Genomic DNA, 14,264 nt, shown 5'->3' with positions numbered 1-14,264 from the left:
CATCACCACATCTCCTACCTTGTATTGAAGATATCTCCTTGTTTTATCTACCCTCTCTTTGTATTTTTCATTAGTCTTTTGCAATATTCTCTTAACCTCTTGATGAATCTCCTTCATAACTTTAGCAAAGTCCTTTGCTTGTGCACTCTTTCTCTCCAAGGTGCTAACATCCCTTAACTCCATCATTCCTCTAGGATGAGTCCCATAAACAATCTAAAAGTGACTATGACCAGTACTTCTATTTACTGAGTCATTAGAGGCAAATTTTGCATGTGCCAAGACTGAATCCCATGTGACTCCATGGTCTTTTGTTAAACACCTCAATAGGTTTCCTAAGGACCTATTTATGACCTATGTCTGGCCATCTGATTATGGATGATATGCAGAAGAGTAAGACAAGTTGGTTCCCATCCTTTTCCATTGGGTTCTCCAAAAATGTCCTAAGATTTTTGGGTCTCTATCAGACACTATAGACAAAGGTAGTCCATGCAGCTTTACAATTTCTTTAAAGAATAACCCTGCAATATGGGAAGCATCATGACTTGTTTTGCAAGGAAGGAAATGGGCCATTTTGGAAAACCTATCCACCACAACATATATACTATCATAGCCTTGTCTAGTTCTTGGAAGCCCAAGTACAAAATCCATACTAATGGAATCCCAAGGTTTTCTAGGAATAGGTAATGGTGTGTATAGCCCTGCATTTGAGGTTGTTCCCTTGGCTATTTGGCACACCATGCACTTCTCTACAAACCTTCTTACCTCTATCTGAATTTTGGCCAGATATAGAATCTCTTGACCAACTCCAATGTCTTATCCAAACCAAAGTTGCCTCTTATTCCTCCATAATGCTTTTCTTTTATTATATTCATCCTCATGGATCCTCTAGGGATACATAGCTGACTACCTTTGAAGAGAAGTCCTTCTTGCAAGATAAAATCTACAAACTTAGTATGATATTTATCATTCATCTCCTTACATACATGGTATGCTTTACCAAAATCTTCATCTCCTTCATACATTCCTTTCATGGAATGGATTCCTACACTTTCCAATCTAACTTCTTGGATGATCAGATTCCTCTCGCTAAGGTCATCTGCTACTTTGTTAGCAACCTCTTTTTTGTGTTTTATGGTGAAGTTGTATGCTTGGATGTACTCCATCCATTAAACATGCCTATGGCTTAGTTTCTCCTGCCTGTTCATAAAGCTCAAAGCATGATTGTTAGTGTAAACCACAAATTCCTTGGGTAACAAATAATGCCTCCATTTTCTTAATGATTGAACCATTGCATACAATTCCAAATCATATGTAGAGTATCTTTGCTTTGCTTCATTTAACTTTTCATGAAAGAAGGCTATTGGTTTACCTTCTTGACTTAGGACTCCTCCTATGCCCCTATTACTTGCATCACACTCAATGGTAAATACCTTCTTAAAATCAAGTAGAGCAAGGATGGGTTCCTTTGCAACCTTCTTCTTCAAGTACTCAAAGGATTGATTAGCAACCTCATTCCATGCAAATTGACATTTTCGTCCACCCTTGATTGTATCAATCATAGGGGCACACACATCACTAAAACCTTTAATGAATTTCCTATAAAAGCTTGCCAAACCATGAAAACTCTTTACCTCACTTGCATTCCTTGGTGGGGGCCAGTTGAGGATTGCTTTCACCTTCTCTAGATCCATCTTGAGGTTGCCCTTGGATATGACAAAGCCTAGGAACACCAACTCTTCTTTCATGAAAACACATTTATCCAAGTTTATCTTCAATTCCCTTTCCTTGAGTTTCTTCAAAACCAATTCCAAGTGTGTTAGATGCTCTTCTCTAGATTTACTAAAAATCAATATGTCATCAAGATAAACTACAACAAAGTGATTGATAGAAGGTTCAAAAACTTCATTCATGAGTCTCATGAATGTACTTAGGGCATTAGAAAGGCCAAAGGGCATAACCATCCATTCATAAAGTCCCTCATTAGTTTTGAAGGCAGTTTTCCATTCATCTCCTTCCCTTATTTTGATTTGGTGGTACCCACTCTTCAAGTCAATCTTAGAATATACTTTGCTCCTCCTAGGTGGTCCATCAAATCCTCCATCCTAGGCATTGGGAACCTATATCTGATGGTTATCTTGTTTATGGCTCTTGAGTCCATACATAACCTCCATGTACCCTTCTTTTTAGGTGCCAACAAAGTAGGGACTGAACAAGGGCTGATACTCCTTATGAATCCTTTTGCAATAAATTCCTCAACTTGCCTTGCTAATTCCTTATTTTGTTCTAGTGTCAACCTATAGGTAGGCTTGTTAGGAAATGTAAAACCTTGAATAAAGTCAATACAATGGCATACCTCACTGAATGGTGGTAAAGAATCAATAGCAGGGTCTGAAATAACTTTCTTGTATCTCTCCAAAAGCTGCCTTACTTCCTTGGGTTCCACATTCCTTATTCCTGATCTACCTTCCTCCTTTTTATCTTCTTGTTTTGGCTTTACTACAATGGCAAAGCATGGTGTTTTCTTCACCTTGAGGGTCTTCAAAAACTCCTTCTTCCCAACCATCACCACACTAGATGCATGATGGGTCTCCTTTCCATCCTTTGGCAATGGCCTCATAGTGTACTCCTCCTCATTTTTGGTGATGATGTAGACATTGTTCCTCCCATCATGCTTGGAATTGACATCATACTGCCATGGCCTGCCTAACAACAAGTGACAACCATCCATCTCTGCAACATCACAAATAATTTTGTCCTTGTACTCTCCAATTTGAAATTCAACATTAACTTGTTCATTAACTACAACTTGTTTCTCCTTACTTAACCATGAAACTTTATAAGGCTTAGGATGAGGATACCTCTTCACTCCAAGCTTATTTACCATCTCTACTGATGCAATATTATCAGTTGAACCAAAATCAACAATTACCTTACACACTTTACCTTTTAGCTTGCATAAGATATTGAATAAGGTCTTCCTTTGAGGTGGTTCTTGTTCTGCAACTGTCTTCAGCAGGGTTCTATTGAACATTAAAGATTCTAGTCTCTCTAGATCAACATTTCCTCTTGCTCCTTGGTCACTTTGTGCATCCTCTTCTTGGGCCAAGTGGATCCTTCTATCTTCTTCTTGGTTATTGCCTCCCATCTTCTTAGGAAATCTAGAGGATCTATGCCCTATTTGGTTGCAGGCAAAACACCTTCTAGTGAATACCCCTGGAGTTCTTCCTACAAACCTTCCTCTCCCATTAGGTCTCCTACCTCTAAATCCTCCTCTAGGATTTGTGTCTCCTTCTGTCTTCTCTTGATTACTTGTCTCCCCTTGAGACTTATTGGATGAGCCTCTACCTCCAAATCTTCCTCCACCTCTAGTACTTCTCCCTCTTCCTCTACCTTGAGAGTCACTCTTCCTTTTGTGTTCATCTTCAATCTTGAGGGCCATCTGATAGCATTGATGTACTGATTTTGGGTTGAACAATATCAACTCATCCTTGATGGAGTACTTGAGTCCATTCAAGTACCTTGCTAGTTTAAGTACCTTGCTAGTTTTTGCTTCTCATTCTAAGGGATCTTGGCTCTTAGAGCGAGTTTATGAAACTCCTCGTATAGGCCCCCACGTCCAAGTCCTTTTGTCTAAGGCTTTGCAACCTCTGGTGTATCAGGACCTCATAGTCCTCAAGCACAAATTGTCTTTTGATTTCTAACTTCATCCTCCTCCATGTTGCCAAGGGTTCCTTCCCTTCATCCTTCCTTTCCTTTTGCAAGAAGTTCCACCAACTAAGGGCAGACCCTTTCATTTTTTAATTTTCCACCTTCACGCTTTGGCTTTTAGGTGTCTTATCACACTCAAAGAAGTTATCAAGTGCCTCAAGTCAATCCATACACTCCTCTAGATCTAGTTTTCCACTAAACATAGGAAGTTTTGATCTTTGGTCCTTCCTTCCCACTCTTTCCAAGGCTTCTAACATTGCTCTTTGATCTGCAAACATGGCTTGTCTATCCTGCCAAGGATCTTCTTCCTCATTCCTTTCTTCTTCTCCTTCAGAGTCTTCTAGGACTCCTCTTTCCACTTTGCCTTTCAATCTATCCAATTCTCTCTTCATGGTTCTATTATCTTCCCTCACTGCCCTACTTTATGCCATCTACTCTTTGACCAACTTGGCCAATTCCACATTTGTAATCCTGAGAGGTATCTCCCTCCCTCCTTCCATTCTCTGACATCTTTCCTCTCTAATCAGGCTCTTAGTGGCTCTAATACCAGTTGATACAGAGCTTGTAGCAAAAGCACCAAATGCACTTCCAATTTCCAAACATCACCTTAACTTTCCTTCAAGGTTACAGACTGATCAAAGGGGCTTCTAGCAGTTGTATACTCTACCCTACAAGTGGACTCCACTCAACATGCCCAACCCTCAAACCTAGGGTTCTCAACTAACTTAAATCAATCACAACTTCTTAGGGATTCCCTATCTCCAATAGGCATAAAAGGAAAACTCTCCCTAGATGGGTTTAGAACTCAAATTTTCTGATAGAAAAGGTTTCTATGGATTTAATCCCTCAAGAAACTCCAAACTTTGAAGTTCTCCAACACTCAACAACTGATTTTCATAATTATTACCAACACTTCTAATAGGGCTAATCCTAGCTTTCTCAATCAAACTCCCAAACCTTGCAAAGGACCACAATATCTTTTCAATTCTTTAGACACCTTTTAACCACCTCTTAGAGATTCCAAAAGATCAAACTCAGACTCTATTCCAGCACCAACACACACCCACTTTGAGTCACAGACCTTACTCCACCCCTTGGAACTCTTCTCCACATCCAATTCATCCTCCTACACCCTTCACCTAGGTCAAATCAATTAGTTTGGAAGCCTAAACCTTCTTTCTTCTTCAAACCTAAACAAGACATATGGCAATGATCAGTCTAGGGCTTGCTAGTAAAAATTGGTACCCTACACCTATAGTTCTAAATCTTTGCCATATTAAAGTACCCTCTCCTAACTTGCATTGCCCAAAGTGGCATTGAAATCCCATGGTGGATTTGTAAGTTAGGAGGCCATCTTGAAGAAACCCTCATATTTAGGGTAAATCTGACCAACCTCTACAAAAACTGATGTAACTTTTGTTTTATGTAAGATAAAGACTTCAAACCAGATGAAATGGAACACTAACTCAATCCTCTATCCAACCATATGTAACTTTCACTACTACCAATCCATACAGGCTATACAAAATTGAAACAACAAAGAAAAAGGTAGAAATTCTATGTTTTATTCAATGTTTGTTGTTCACCCGTCTGTACAATGGGTTTATGAATGGTCACAACCACTTTTTGAATGGTTTTGAGGACCATACAACTCCCTAACAGTTTGAAAACTTATTTTGCAAAAAATTGTTGTTTAGCAACTTTTTGCAATTAGCAACTTTTCTTGCATTTTTGCAATGTTTTGCTCTTTTTACAATTTTTGTCCCAATTGCCCACCTATGCTTCTAAATCATTCCCAATGACTACTAAGGTTACTAAAACCTCCTAGGGAACTACAAATTCCTAAAACAACCTAGTTTAACAAAAAATAACCTTTGGTTCAAATGACATCCGGGTTTATAATGGCACCAAGGATTCATTTGACCTTACATGTGGTCTTGACTTTAAAAGTCCTTCAAGATTACATCCTTTAACCTATATCTATGCAACTTTGTCTTGGTACCCTACACCAAGATCGGATGAAACAAATGAAAGAGCAAATTGTGATGGATAGTAATGAAGCTTTGTGTCAAATAAAAATCCATAAACTAAGCATAACAGACCCAAGACACATGACATCATTGAATGCCACTACTACAATGAAGAACTAGGCTCAGGTTGATGAGTTGTTTAGAATGATGAACAAGCACAAATCACTATTTGAAAATTTAGAGATTGAAAAGGACTTGCATGGAAAAAAAAAGCTATTAAGTTGGAGGAAGGGAAATGAAAAGGCTTTAATTTTGAAACAATAGACCATGATCAGGGACAAAGAGATATGGATGGAATGGAGGATGTAAGTTTTTGGTTTAATAAAGAACAAAAAATGGATAACATACTTATGAAAAGATGTGATCAATTGGATGACTTGGCTATTAGAATTTTTGAAGAAAGATGTCACAAGTTAATGAAGATGGTGGACAAGTATTGGGTCTTTTACTCGGGCACTTTCAAAGCCATACAAGAGAATGAGAGATTAAAGGTCAGCATTAAAGAAGACTTGAAGACAAATGATCCTCTAAACTCAAAGCGTGAATGGTTTGGACATGACATCTTGAGAAAACATGCAGACTGAGCTAAGAAGTTACACTTTGATATGATGAAACTTGAGTGTAATGATACACATGTACTGCCCAGCATCCTCGAAGATGGTTTGTCAATGCCAGTACAGAAATGGCGATCATTGTTTACTAATAGTTTCTCGAATGGTCTCTCAGAAGTGAAGACCACATATGACATGGTTGATCACGTGTCAATGATAATGGACAAAATGGCTTGACAAGACTTTTCAATGCAAGTATCAAAAAAAATATGTGTACGTTTACAAGTATGATGACTATGCCAAACATCTATGTAATGTATCTAAATTCTTAGCAAATTGAAAAGGCAATAATGATGCTTTTTTGCAATATATGTAGAGATTGTTGACATTATGTCTTTTATATTATTAGGGCCACAAAAAGGGAACACATCTTGTTGTCAATCATGTACATAGCATTTACAAATTAAAAGTCTACTTATGAATTTGGTATACTTCCTATTTATTGGTAAGGATCAGTTGCTCAATTTCAGTAGTTTCTTCTAAAGGTATTGTTGAATCAATTCTGATATGGTTTCTCTCCACAAAACCATATCCATTGAAATAAATTAAATTGTAATTATCCATTGTTATAGAAGCCATATCCATTTCATGTCAAATATTATTGGTCTCTTGTAACCTCAAAACCATGCAAACATTTAAAAAATGGAAAATAATGACTACATTCAAGTATTCAACCAACCGCAAAAAACAAAACTAACACATACCAATTTCATAGCAAAGAAATACTTCATTTGCAATTTCTTATATCCATTAATCAAATTTCTTCTATTATGTAGTGTATGAAATGAAACGAAGAGCAATGCAGCTTAGTTAAATAAATTCTAGATCATATGACATTACAATTGAAAATCATCTAATACGAAAGATTTACTTAATAAGGAAAAAATTCAATCCATCCATGACATTTATTGCATTTAGTCCTTGCAAAATAAGAGCAGCAATATGTATATAACAATGCAATTCCATTAACATATTGATGAGTAAAGTGGATCTATAATAATTTATAAGCATCAACAATGTACAAAATATATTTCAGATATCAATTATAAATCCACCAAATTGTCAAATGTAAGTGCCAATGGTCTCCTTTTTTTCAGAAGACATTAGTTTATATATCAAAACTTACAAGGATGATGACTATGCCAAACATCTATGTAATGTATCTAAATTCTTAGTAGATTGAAAAGGTAGTAGTGATGCTTTTTTGCAATATATGTAGAGATTGTTGACATTATGTCTTTTCTATTATTAGGGCCACAAAAGGGGAACACATCCTGTTGTCAACCATGTACATAGAAGTTGCGTACAAAAAATGCATTTACAAATTAAAAGTCTACTTATGAATTTGGTATACTTCCTATTTATTGTTAAGGATTAGTTCCTCAATTTCAATAGTTTCTTCTAAAGGTATTGTTGAATTGATTCTGATATGGTTTCTCTCCACAAAGAAATACTTGCCTTTATTGTATGTTGATAACATCTAATTGAAATAAATTGAATTGTAATTATCTGTTGTTGTAGAAGCCATATTCCATTTCTTGTCAAATATTATTGGTCTCTTGTAACCTCAAAACCATGCAAACATTTAAAAAATGGAAAATAATGTCTACATTCAAGTATTCAACCAATTGCAAAAAACAAAACTAACACATACCAATTTCATAGCAAAGAAATACTTCATTTGCAATTTCTTATATCCATTAATCAGATTTCTTGTATTATGTAGTGTATGAAATGAAACGAATAGCAATGCACCTTAGTTAAATAAATTCTAGATCGTACGACATTATGATTGAAAGTCATCTAATATGAAAGATTTACTTAATAAGAAAAAACTTCAATCCATCCATGACATTTATTGCATTTAGTCCTTGCAAAAGAAGAACAACAATATGTATATAACAATGTAATTCCATTAACATATTGACGAGTAAAGTGGATCTATTATGATTTATAAGCATTAACAGTGTACAAAATATATTTTAGATATCAATTATCAATGCACCAAATTGTCAAATGTAAGTGCCAATGGTCTCCTTTTTTTCAGAAGACATTGGTTTATATTTCAAAACATTGGGTTCATATGACATTGTGTTCTACAACTGGGATTTGTTATTGAAATTAACAATAGCCACATGTGGCTCAAAATACTCAATTACATGTGTGCATCTAACCACATTTTCATGCACCTTCAGATCTGCGCATTGAAGATGGGGTGGAAGTTGGTTGTTGTCCTCTATTAGAAGGCAAACCAGCCATGTCAATGTACTTTCACTCCACCATTCAATATAACCTCTCAAGACATCTAACATGTCCTCATATGTACTGGTTGAGTCGGAGAACATCTTGTTGGTAGAAAGTGAATCCTCCAGATTGCAATTGATCAATTGTCATTCATGCAGTTGAAGGTAGTACTCCATATTTTTCTCCTTAATCTTTATAAGCAACATGTCAATCTTTTTGTTTTTCATCTCTAATTCATCATTCTACAACTTTGGGCACTTATAATGTGCTTCACATGCAGCCAAATTCTCTAACAAAAAAGATATATGTTTCTCTTGAAGTTGACTATGTTTCTCTTGAAGTGAGCTATTGAAGTTGTCATCTAGGGTAGGATCGTCTGAGACTACATTGTCCCCATTTTCATGACTATTGGTTGGCCCCACCACACCACCAATATCTGATACACCCAACGGAGTTACTTCATCTGAATCTAGCATTGCCTCCTAGTCGATGAGTTGTTTGTCTTTCCATGCTTCCCAGAAGTAGCAGATTTTGACAACCTTATAGTTGTAGTCATGGGGATATCAGATAATGATTGATCAAGAGCTTCATTTATGTAGACATCTTTGTGACTACCCATGACTACATCAACATATAAGAGCTATGCTTACATTCCAATAAGAGAGTTTAATAAAAAAATCCCTTACAAATAAAACAAAATTTACATTTTGCGAACATAATGAATAGAAAAGGTGTCACAAAATAGTAGAATACCTAGTCAATATTGTTCAATGGAAGTAGGAGTATTGACTTAATATAGTGACCAGATCAAATCATCTCCAATTTATTAAAACATCCATCAAATTGAAGAAAAGGTGTCAAGAATTTATAATAAAAGTTATTGTACATTTGAAATAAAAATTGGATAGATTATAAATTGAAATAATACTCTATAAAAATAGTTGATCTTATTCATTTGTCACCAATAGACTAAACACAACTAAAAATATAATTATTATAAATGATGTAGAATCACACCATAGAATAACCACAATATGATAATGTAAGAAATAATAATGTTGAGCAAGGAATGAGAAACAATCCAAGTAAGTTAAGTGTGAAACAATGTTACCATAAGAAAAGCAACTCCAAGAGCATACACCAAGATGGTTCAACAAAGGAGACAAGGATTTATAAGGGGAAAGAAAAGAAAACCCCTTGTGAGTATTATGAATGAAGGCAAATTCCTAGAGAAGAGAGAGAGAAAGTGTTGGAGCAAAAGTAGCTCAATACAATAACATCAAGTGCTAAGAGTGTAGAAGAAAGAAGGAGGAGCATCTCTTATATAGAGATGAGAGAGGAGTTGCATTTGTAACTCCCATTTCTATGAATGCCACATTCATAATAGGTGTGTGGAAAGTGTCACAATCCTCTTAAGGAGGATAAACTAAATAAAGAAATAAACAAGAGTTGTCCTTACATGTGGAATAAAGGACAAACAATGACATGTCCTCCACATGTGTACAAGAGGACAAACTACATTTAGGGACTCTTGGAATATCCCAATTAATATATCCAAGGAAAGATTGACCTTTCTAACATCCCCCCTTAATCTTTACTTGGGGAGTTTACATCAACGGGTTTTAAACCCAAATTTTTACAATGGAACTAAAATCTCTCTTTAGAAAGTGGTTTGGTTAAAATATCAGCGACTTGATCTTCTCCTTTAAAATAAAGAAGAATAATTTGCTTGTCTTCAACTTGTTCTCGAATGAAGTGATGTTGAAGTGAAATATGTTTGGTTCGTGCATGATAAACTGGATTCTTTGCCAAGGCAATAGCACTTTGATTGTCACAATGTATAGGTGTAGGTGATTGTTGAGGTAGACCCAAATCGTCAAGAAGTCTTCTAATCCACAAAGCTTCCTTAGCTGCATTGGTACAACCTTTGTATTTAGCTTCAGTTGAGCAAAGGGAAATAGAGTGTTCTTGTTTGTTTTTCCAAGAAATTGGACCTGAATCAACAAAGAAAAAATAACCACAAGTGGATTTCCCATCATTGGCATCTCCACCTAGATCAGAATCAGTATAGCCATGTAAAATAAATTCAGAATTTGCATCATAAAATAATCCCATATTAATAGTTCCTTTAATGTACCTTAAGATGCATTTAGCAACTTTAAAATGAGTTTGTTGAGGTTTAGACATAAATCGAGAAACTAAACCAACACTATAAGCAATATCAGGTCTAGTAAGAGTTAAATAATTTAAACTTCCTACCAATTGCCTATACAAAGTTTCATCAACAAAAGGAGTATTCATATCAGTCATTAATTTAGTACCTAAGAAGTAATGTAAGATACCTAAATCAGTCATCTGAAATTGCTGTTTAAGTTGAAATTTGATATCAGAAATCAAAGCATATGAACTAGAAGTGAGTATTAGATCATCTACATAAACAATAACAATGATAATATCATCGTTAGTATGTTTAATATACAAATTAGGATCATTCTTACTTCTAGCAAAGCCTTGAGAAATAAAGAAAGAATTAATTTTAGAATACCATTCTCTAGGTGATTGTTTAAGACCATAAATAGATTTGTTCAATTTGCAAACCAGATTTTCACTACCTTTCTTAACAAATCCAGGAGGTTGAGCCATATAGATTTCTTCATGTAACTCAACATTTAAGAAGGCACTTTTAACATCCATTTTATGAATGGGACAATTCATTTTAGATGCTAAAGCAAGAACTAATTTGATAGTAGGCATTTTAGCAACAGGAGCAAAAGTTTCATTATAGTCTAATCCTTCAATTTGTGAAAAACCTCTAGCAACTAGTCTAGCCTTGAATTTAGTAATTTCATGATTAGTATTCAATTTTTTTTTGTATAACCATTTACATGAAACTATATTCTTTCCATGAGGTAACTTGACTAAGTCCCAAGTTTGATTAGCAATTAAAGAATCATATTCCTCTTGCATGGATTTCTGCCAATGAGGTTGAGAGTTAGCTTGATCAAAAGACTTAGGATCGTTAGAATTCATAATAGTAGTCATCAAAGCATAATTACAATAATTAATCCTTCTATGTTTAATTCCACCAAATCTAGAAATGTAATCATCACCTTCATTGATTAAGTTTTGAGCCCATTTAGGTTTACGTTTAGTTGTAATGGAATTTTCACTAGAGGAAGAATCATTAGTAATAAAAGTATCATTATTATCTACTTGAGTATCATGGGTTGTAGGAGCAGAAATAATAGGTGGTACTTGATTTGAAGGGTTAAGAGAAAGAGTAGGGTTAAGAGAAGGAGGTTGGTCCTCCACGAGCACAATTTTAGTGCTACTGAATTCTGCATCATGTGTAGTAGAGCAATCATGAACTCCATTTTCTGCAATACAAACATCTCTAGCAACTTGAACTTTGTTAGTAGTGGAATCATAAACACGATAACCCTTAGTGTTTTCATCATAACCAACAAACATATAAGGAGATGACTTAGCATCTAATTTATGCCTTTTCTGTTTAGGAGTATGAACATAAGCAATAGAACCAAATATCCGTAAATGATGTAAATTAGGTTTCCTACCAGACCAAGCCTCTTCTGGAGTGATAGCCTTGAGAGCTTTGGTAGAAGTCCGATTAAGAATATAAGTTGCACAAAACATGGCTTCAGCGCAAAATTTATAATGCAGACTCTTAGCACACAACATGCTTTTAGCCATTTCAACAATGGTCCGATGCTTTCTTTCCGCCACAGCATTTTGTTGTGGTGTATAAGGAATAGTAAGCTTGTGTTTAATTCCACATGATTTCAAATAAGAATGAAAAGAATTATTCACATATTCCTTCCCATTATCAATTCTAAGAATTTTAAGTTTAAAACCAGATTGCCTTTCAACATATAACTGAAATTCAATATTTATATCAAGAACTTGATCCTTGCTATGCAAAAAATAGATCCAAGTTCGTCTAGAAAAATCATCAACAAAGGTAAGTGCATACCGAGAACCTTGGATGGAGTTATTCTCCATGGGGCCCAAAAGGTCACTATGGACAAGATGCAACTTATGAGTTGCTCGCCATGATTTTCCACTTGGAAAGGGCTCCCTATGCATCTTACCACTCATACAACCTATACAGGCAATCTTGGAAGGAATAATGTGAGGCAAGCCATCAACCATATTATACTTTTGCATGAAAGTAATATAATCGAAATTTAAATGGCCAAGTTTTTCATGCCATATATTGAAATCAATAGAAGTATGTAAAGAATATCGTGAACTAGCAAATTCATGGAATTTAAACAAATTGTCATTATCCATTTTAGCATGAGCAATCACTTTTAGAGTTTGAGGATCTATGATATAACATGTATCTTTGTAGAATTCAACTTTATAATCCTGACATAACTGTGAAACAAAAAGCAGATTAGTTTTTAAGTCAGGTACATATAATACATTATGCAATTTACCATTAGGAATAGTAACATCACCTAATCCTTCAACTTTACAAGTCTGATTATTAGCTAACTGAATAGGAATGTTAGCAATATCAGGTTGTAAAGAATCAAAAATTTCTTTATGAGAAGTGACATGTTGTGATGCACCACTGTCAACAATCCATTCTAAAGGTCTACAAAGATTAAAGCTACAAGTAAAAGCATGACAAAAATTAAAACCAGTAGAGTTGCCTTTTTTATGATTTGAGTTTTGATTATTGTTACTATTATTCATAGCTTTTTTATCATTTTGCTTTTTAAAACAGTTATTGACAATATGACCATCTTTGCCACAATAAGAACAATGAGGTTTGGAATTGGAATGATTCCTTTGATTATTAGTATTACGAGTATTATTAGGATGATTGGTATTATTATTATATTTGGCATGAAATTTATTGTTGGAATTATTTGAATTAGTATTATATTGTTTGTGATTATTATTATTATTATTGGAACGAAAATTATTATTTGAATTTCTAGACACAAATGCATGTTCAGTTGATTTAAGGGTACCAAACTGAATTAGCTTAGCTTCTTCTTGTCTTAATAAAGTTTAAAAAATAACATAAGTTAACTAAGAAGTTAAAGTAGGAATAGCAAGTTGTGCATGAATATTAGTTATAAACTATTGAAACTGTCTAGGAAGACATTTTTTAAGAATAAGATGAATTAAACGAATGTCCTCTAATTGAACACCTAAGGCCATAATTTGGCTTTTAATAGAATCAAATTTTAAGAGAAATTCATCCATACTTTTAAAATCTGCATACCTAAGATCTTCAAGTTGATCCTGCAACTGTATTTTGCGGTATTCATCTCCACTGTCATACTTGGTTTTCAAGATGGACCATGCATCATGAGCTTTAGAACAGTGAGCAATTAACACATATATATTTGGAATAATGGAAATACCAATTAACCCTAAAGCTTCTTCATTTTTAGCTTTCCAAGTATCTTTCTCGTCTTGGGTAGCCGCTGAACCGGGTTCAAGAGAAGGGTCAGTGGCTATTTCGAAGAGGTGTTTAAAATGAAAAATAAATGAGATATGAGTTTTCCAAGAATGATAATTAGAATAATTAAGTTTTATTTCTAGAATTAAGGTTGACATGATTAGAAGAAAAAAAATTCCTTAATTTGAAAATCAATTGAGAAAAAAAATTTTGTTAATTGAGAAAAAATTT

The sequence above is a fragment of the Cupressus sempervirens genome, chromosome 5 (genome assembly GCF_028749045.1).
Source record: "Cupressus sempervirens isolate cs-2001-9-10 chromosome 5, ASM2874904v1, whole genome shotgun sequence".
Taxonomy (NCBI): Eukaryota; Viridiplantae; Streptophyta; class Pinopsida; order Cupressales; family Cupressaceae; genus Cupressus; species Cupressus sempervirens.
This window is presented reverse-complemented; position numbering follows the sequence as displayed.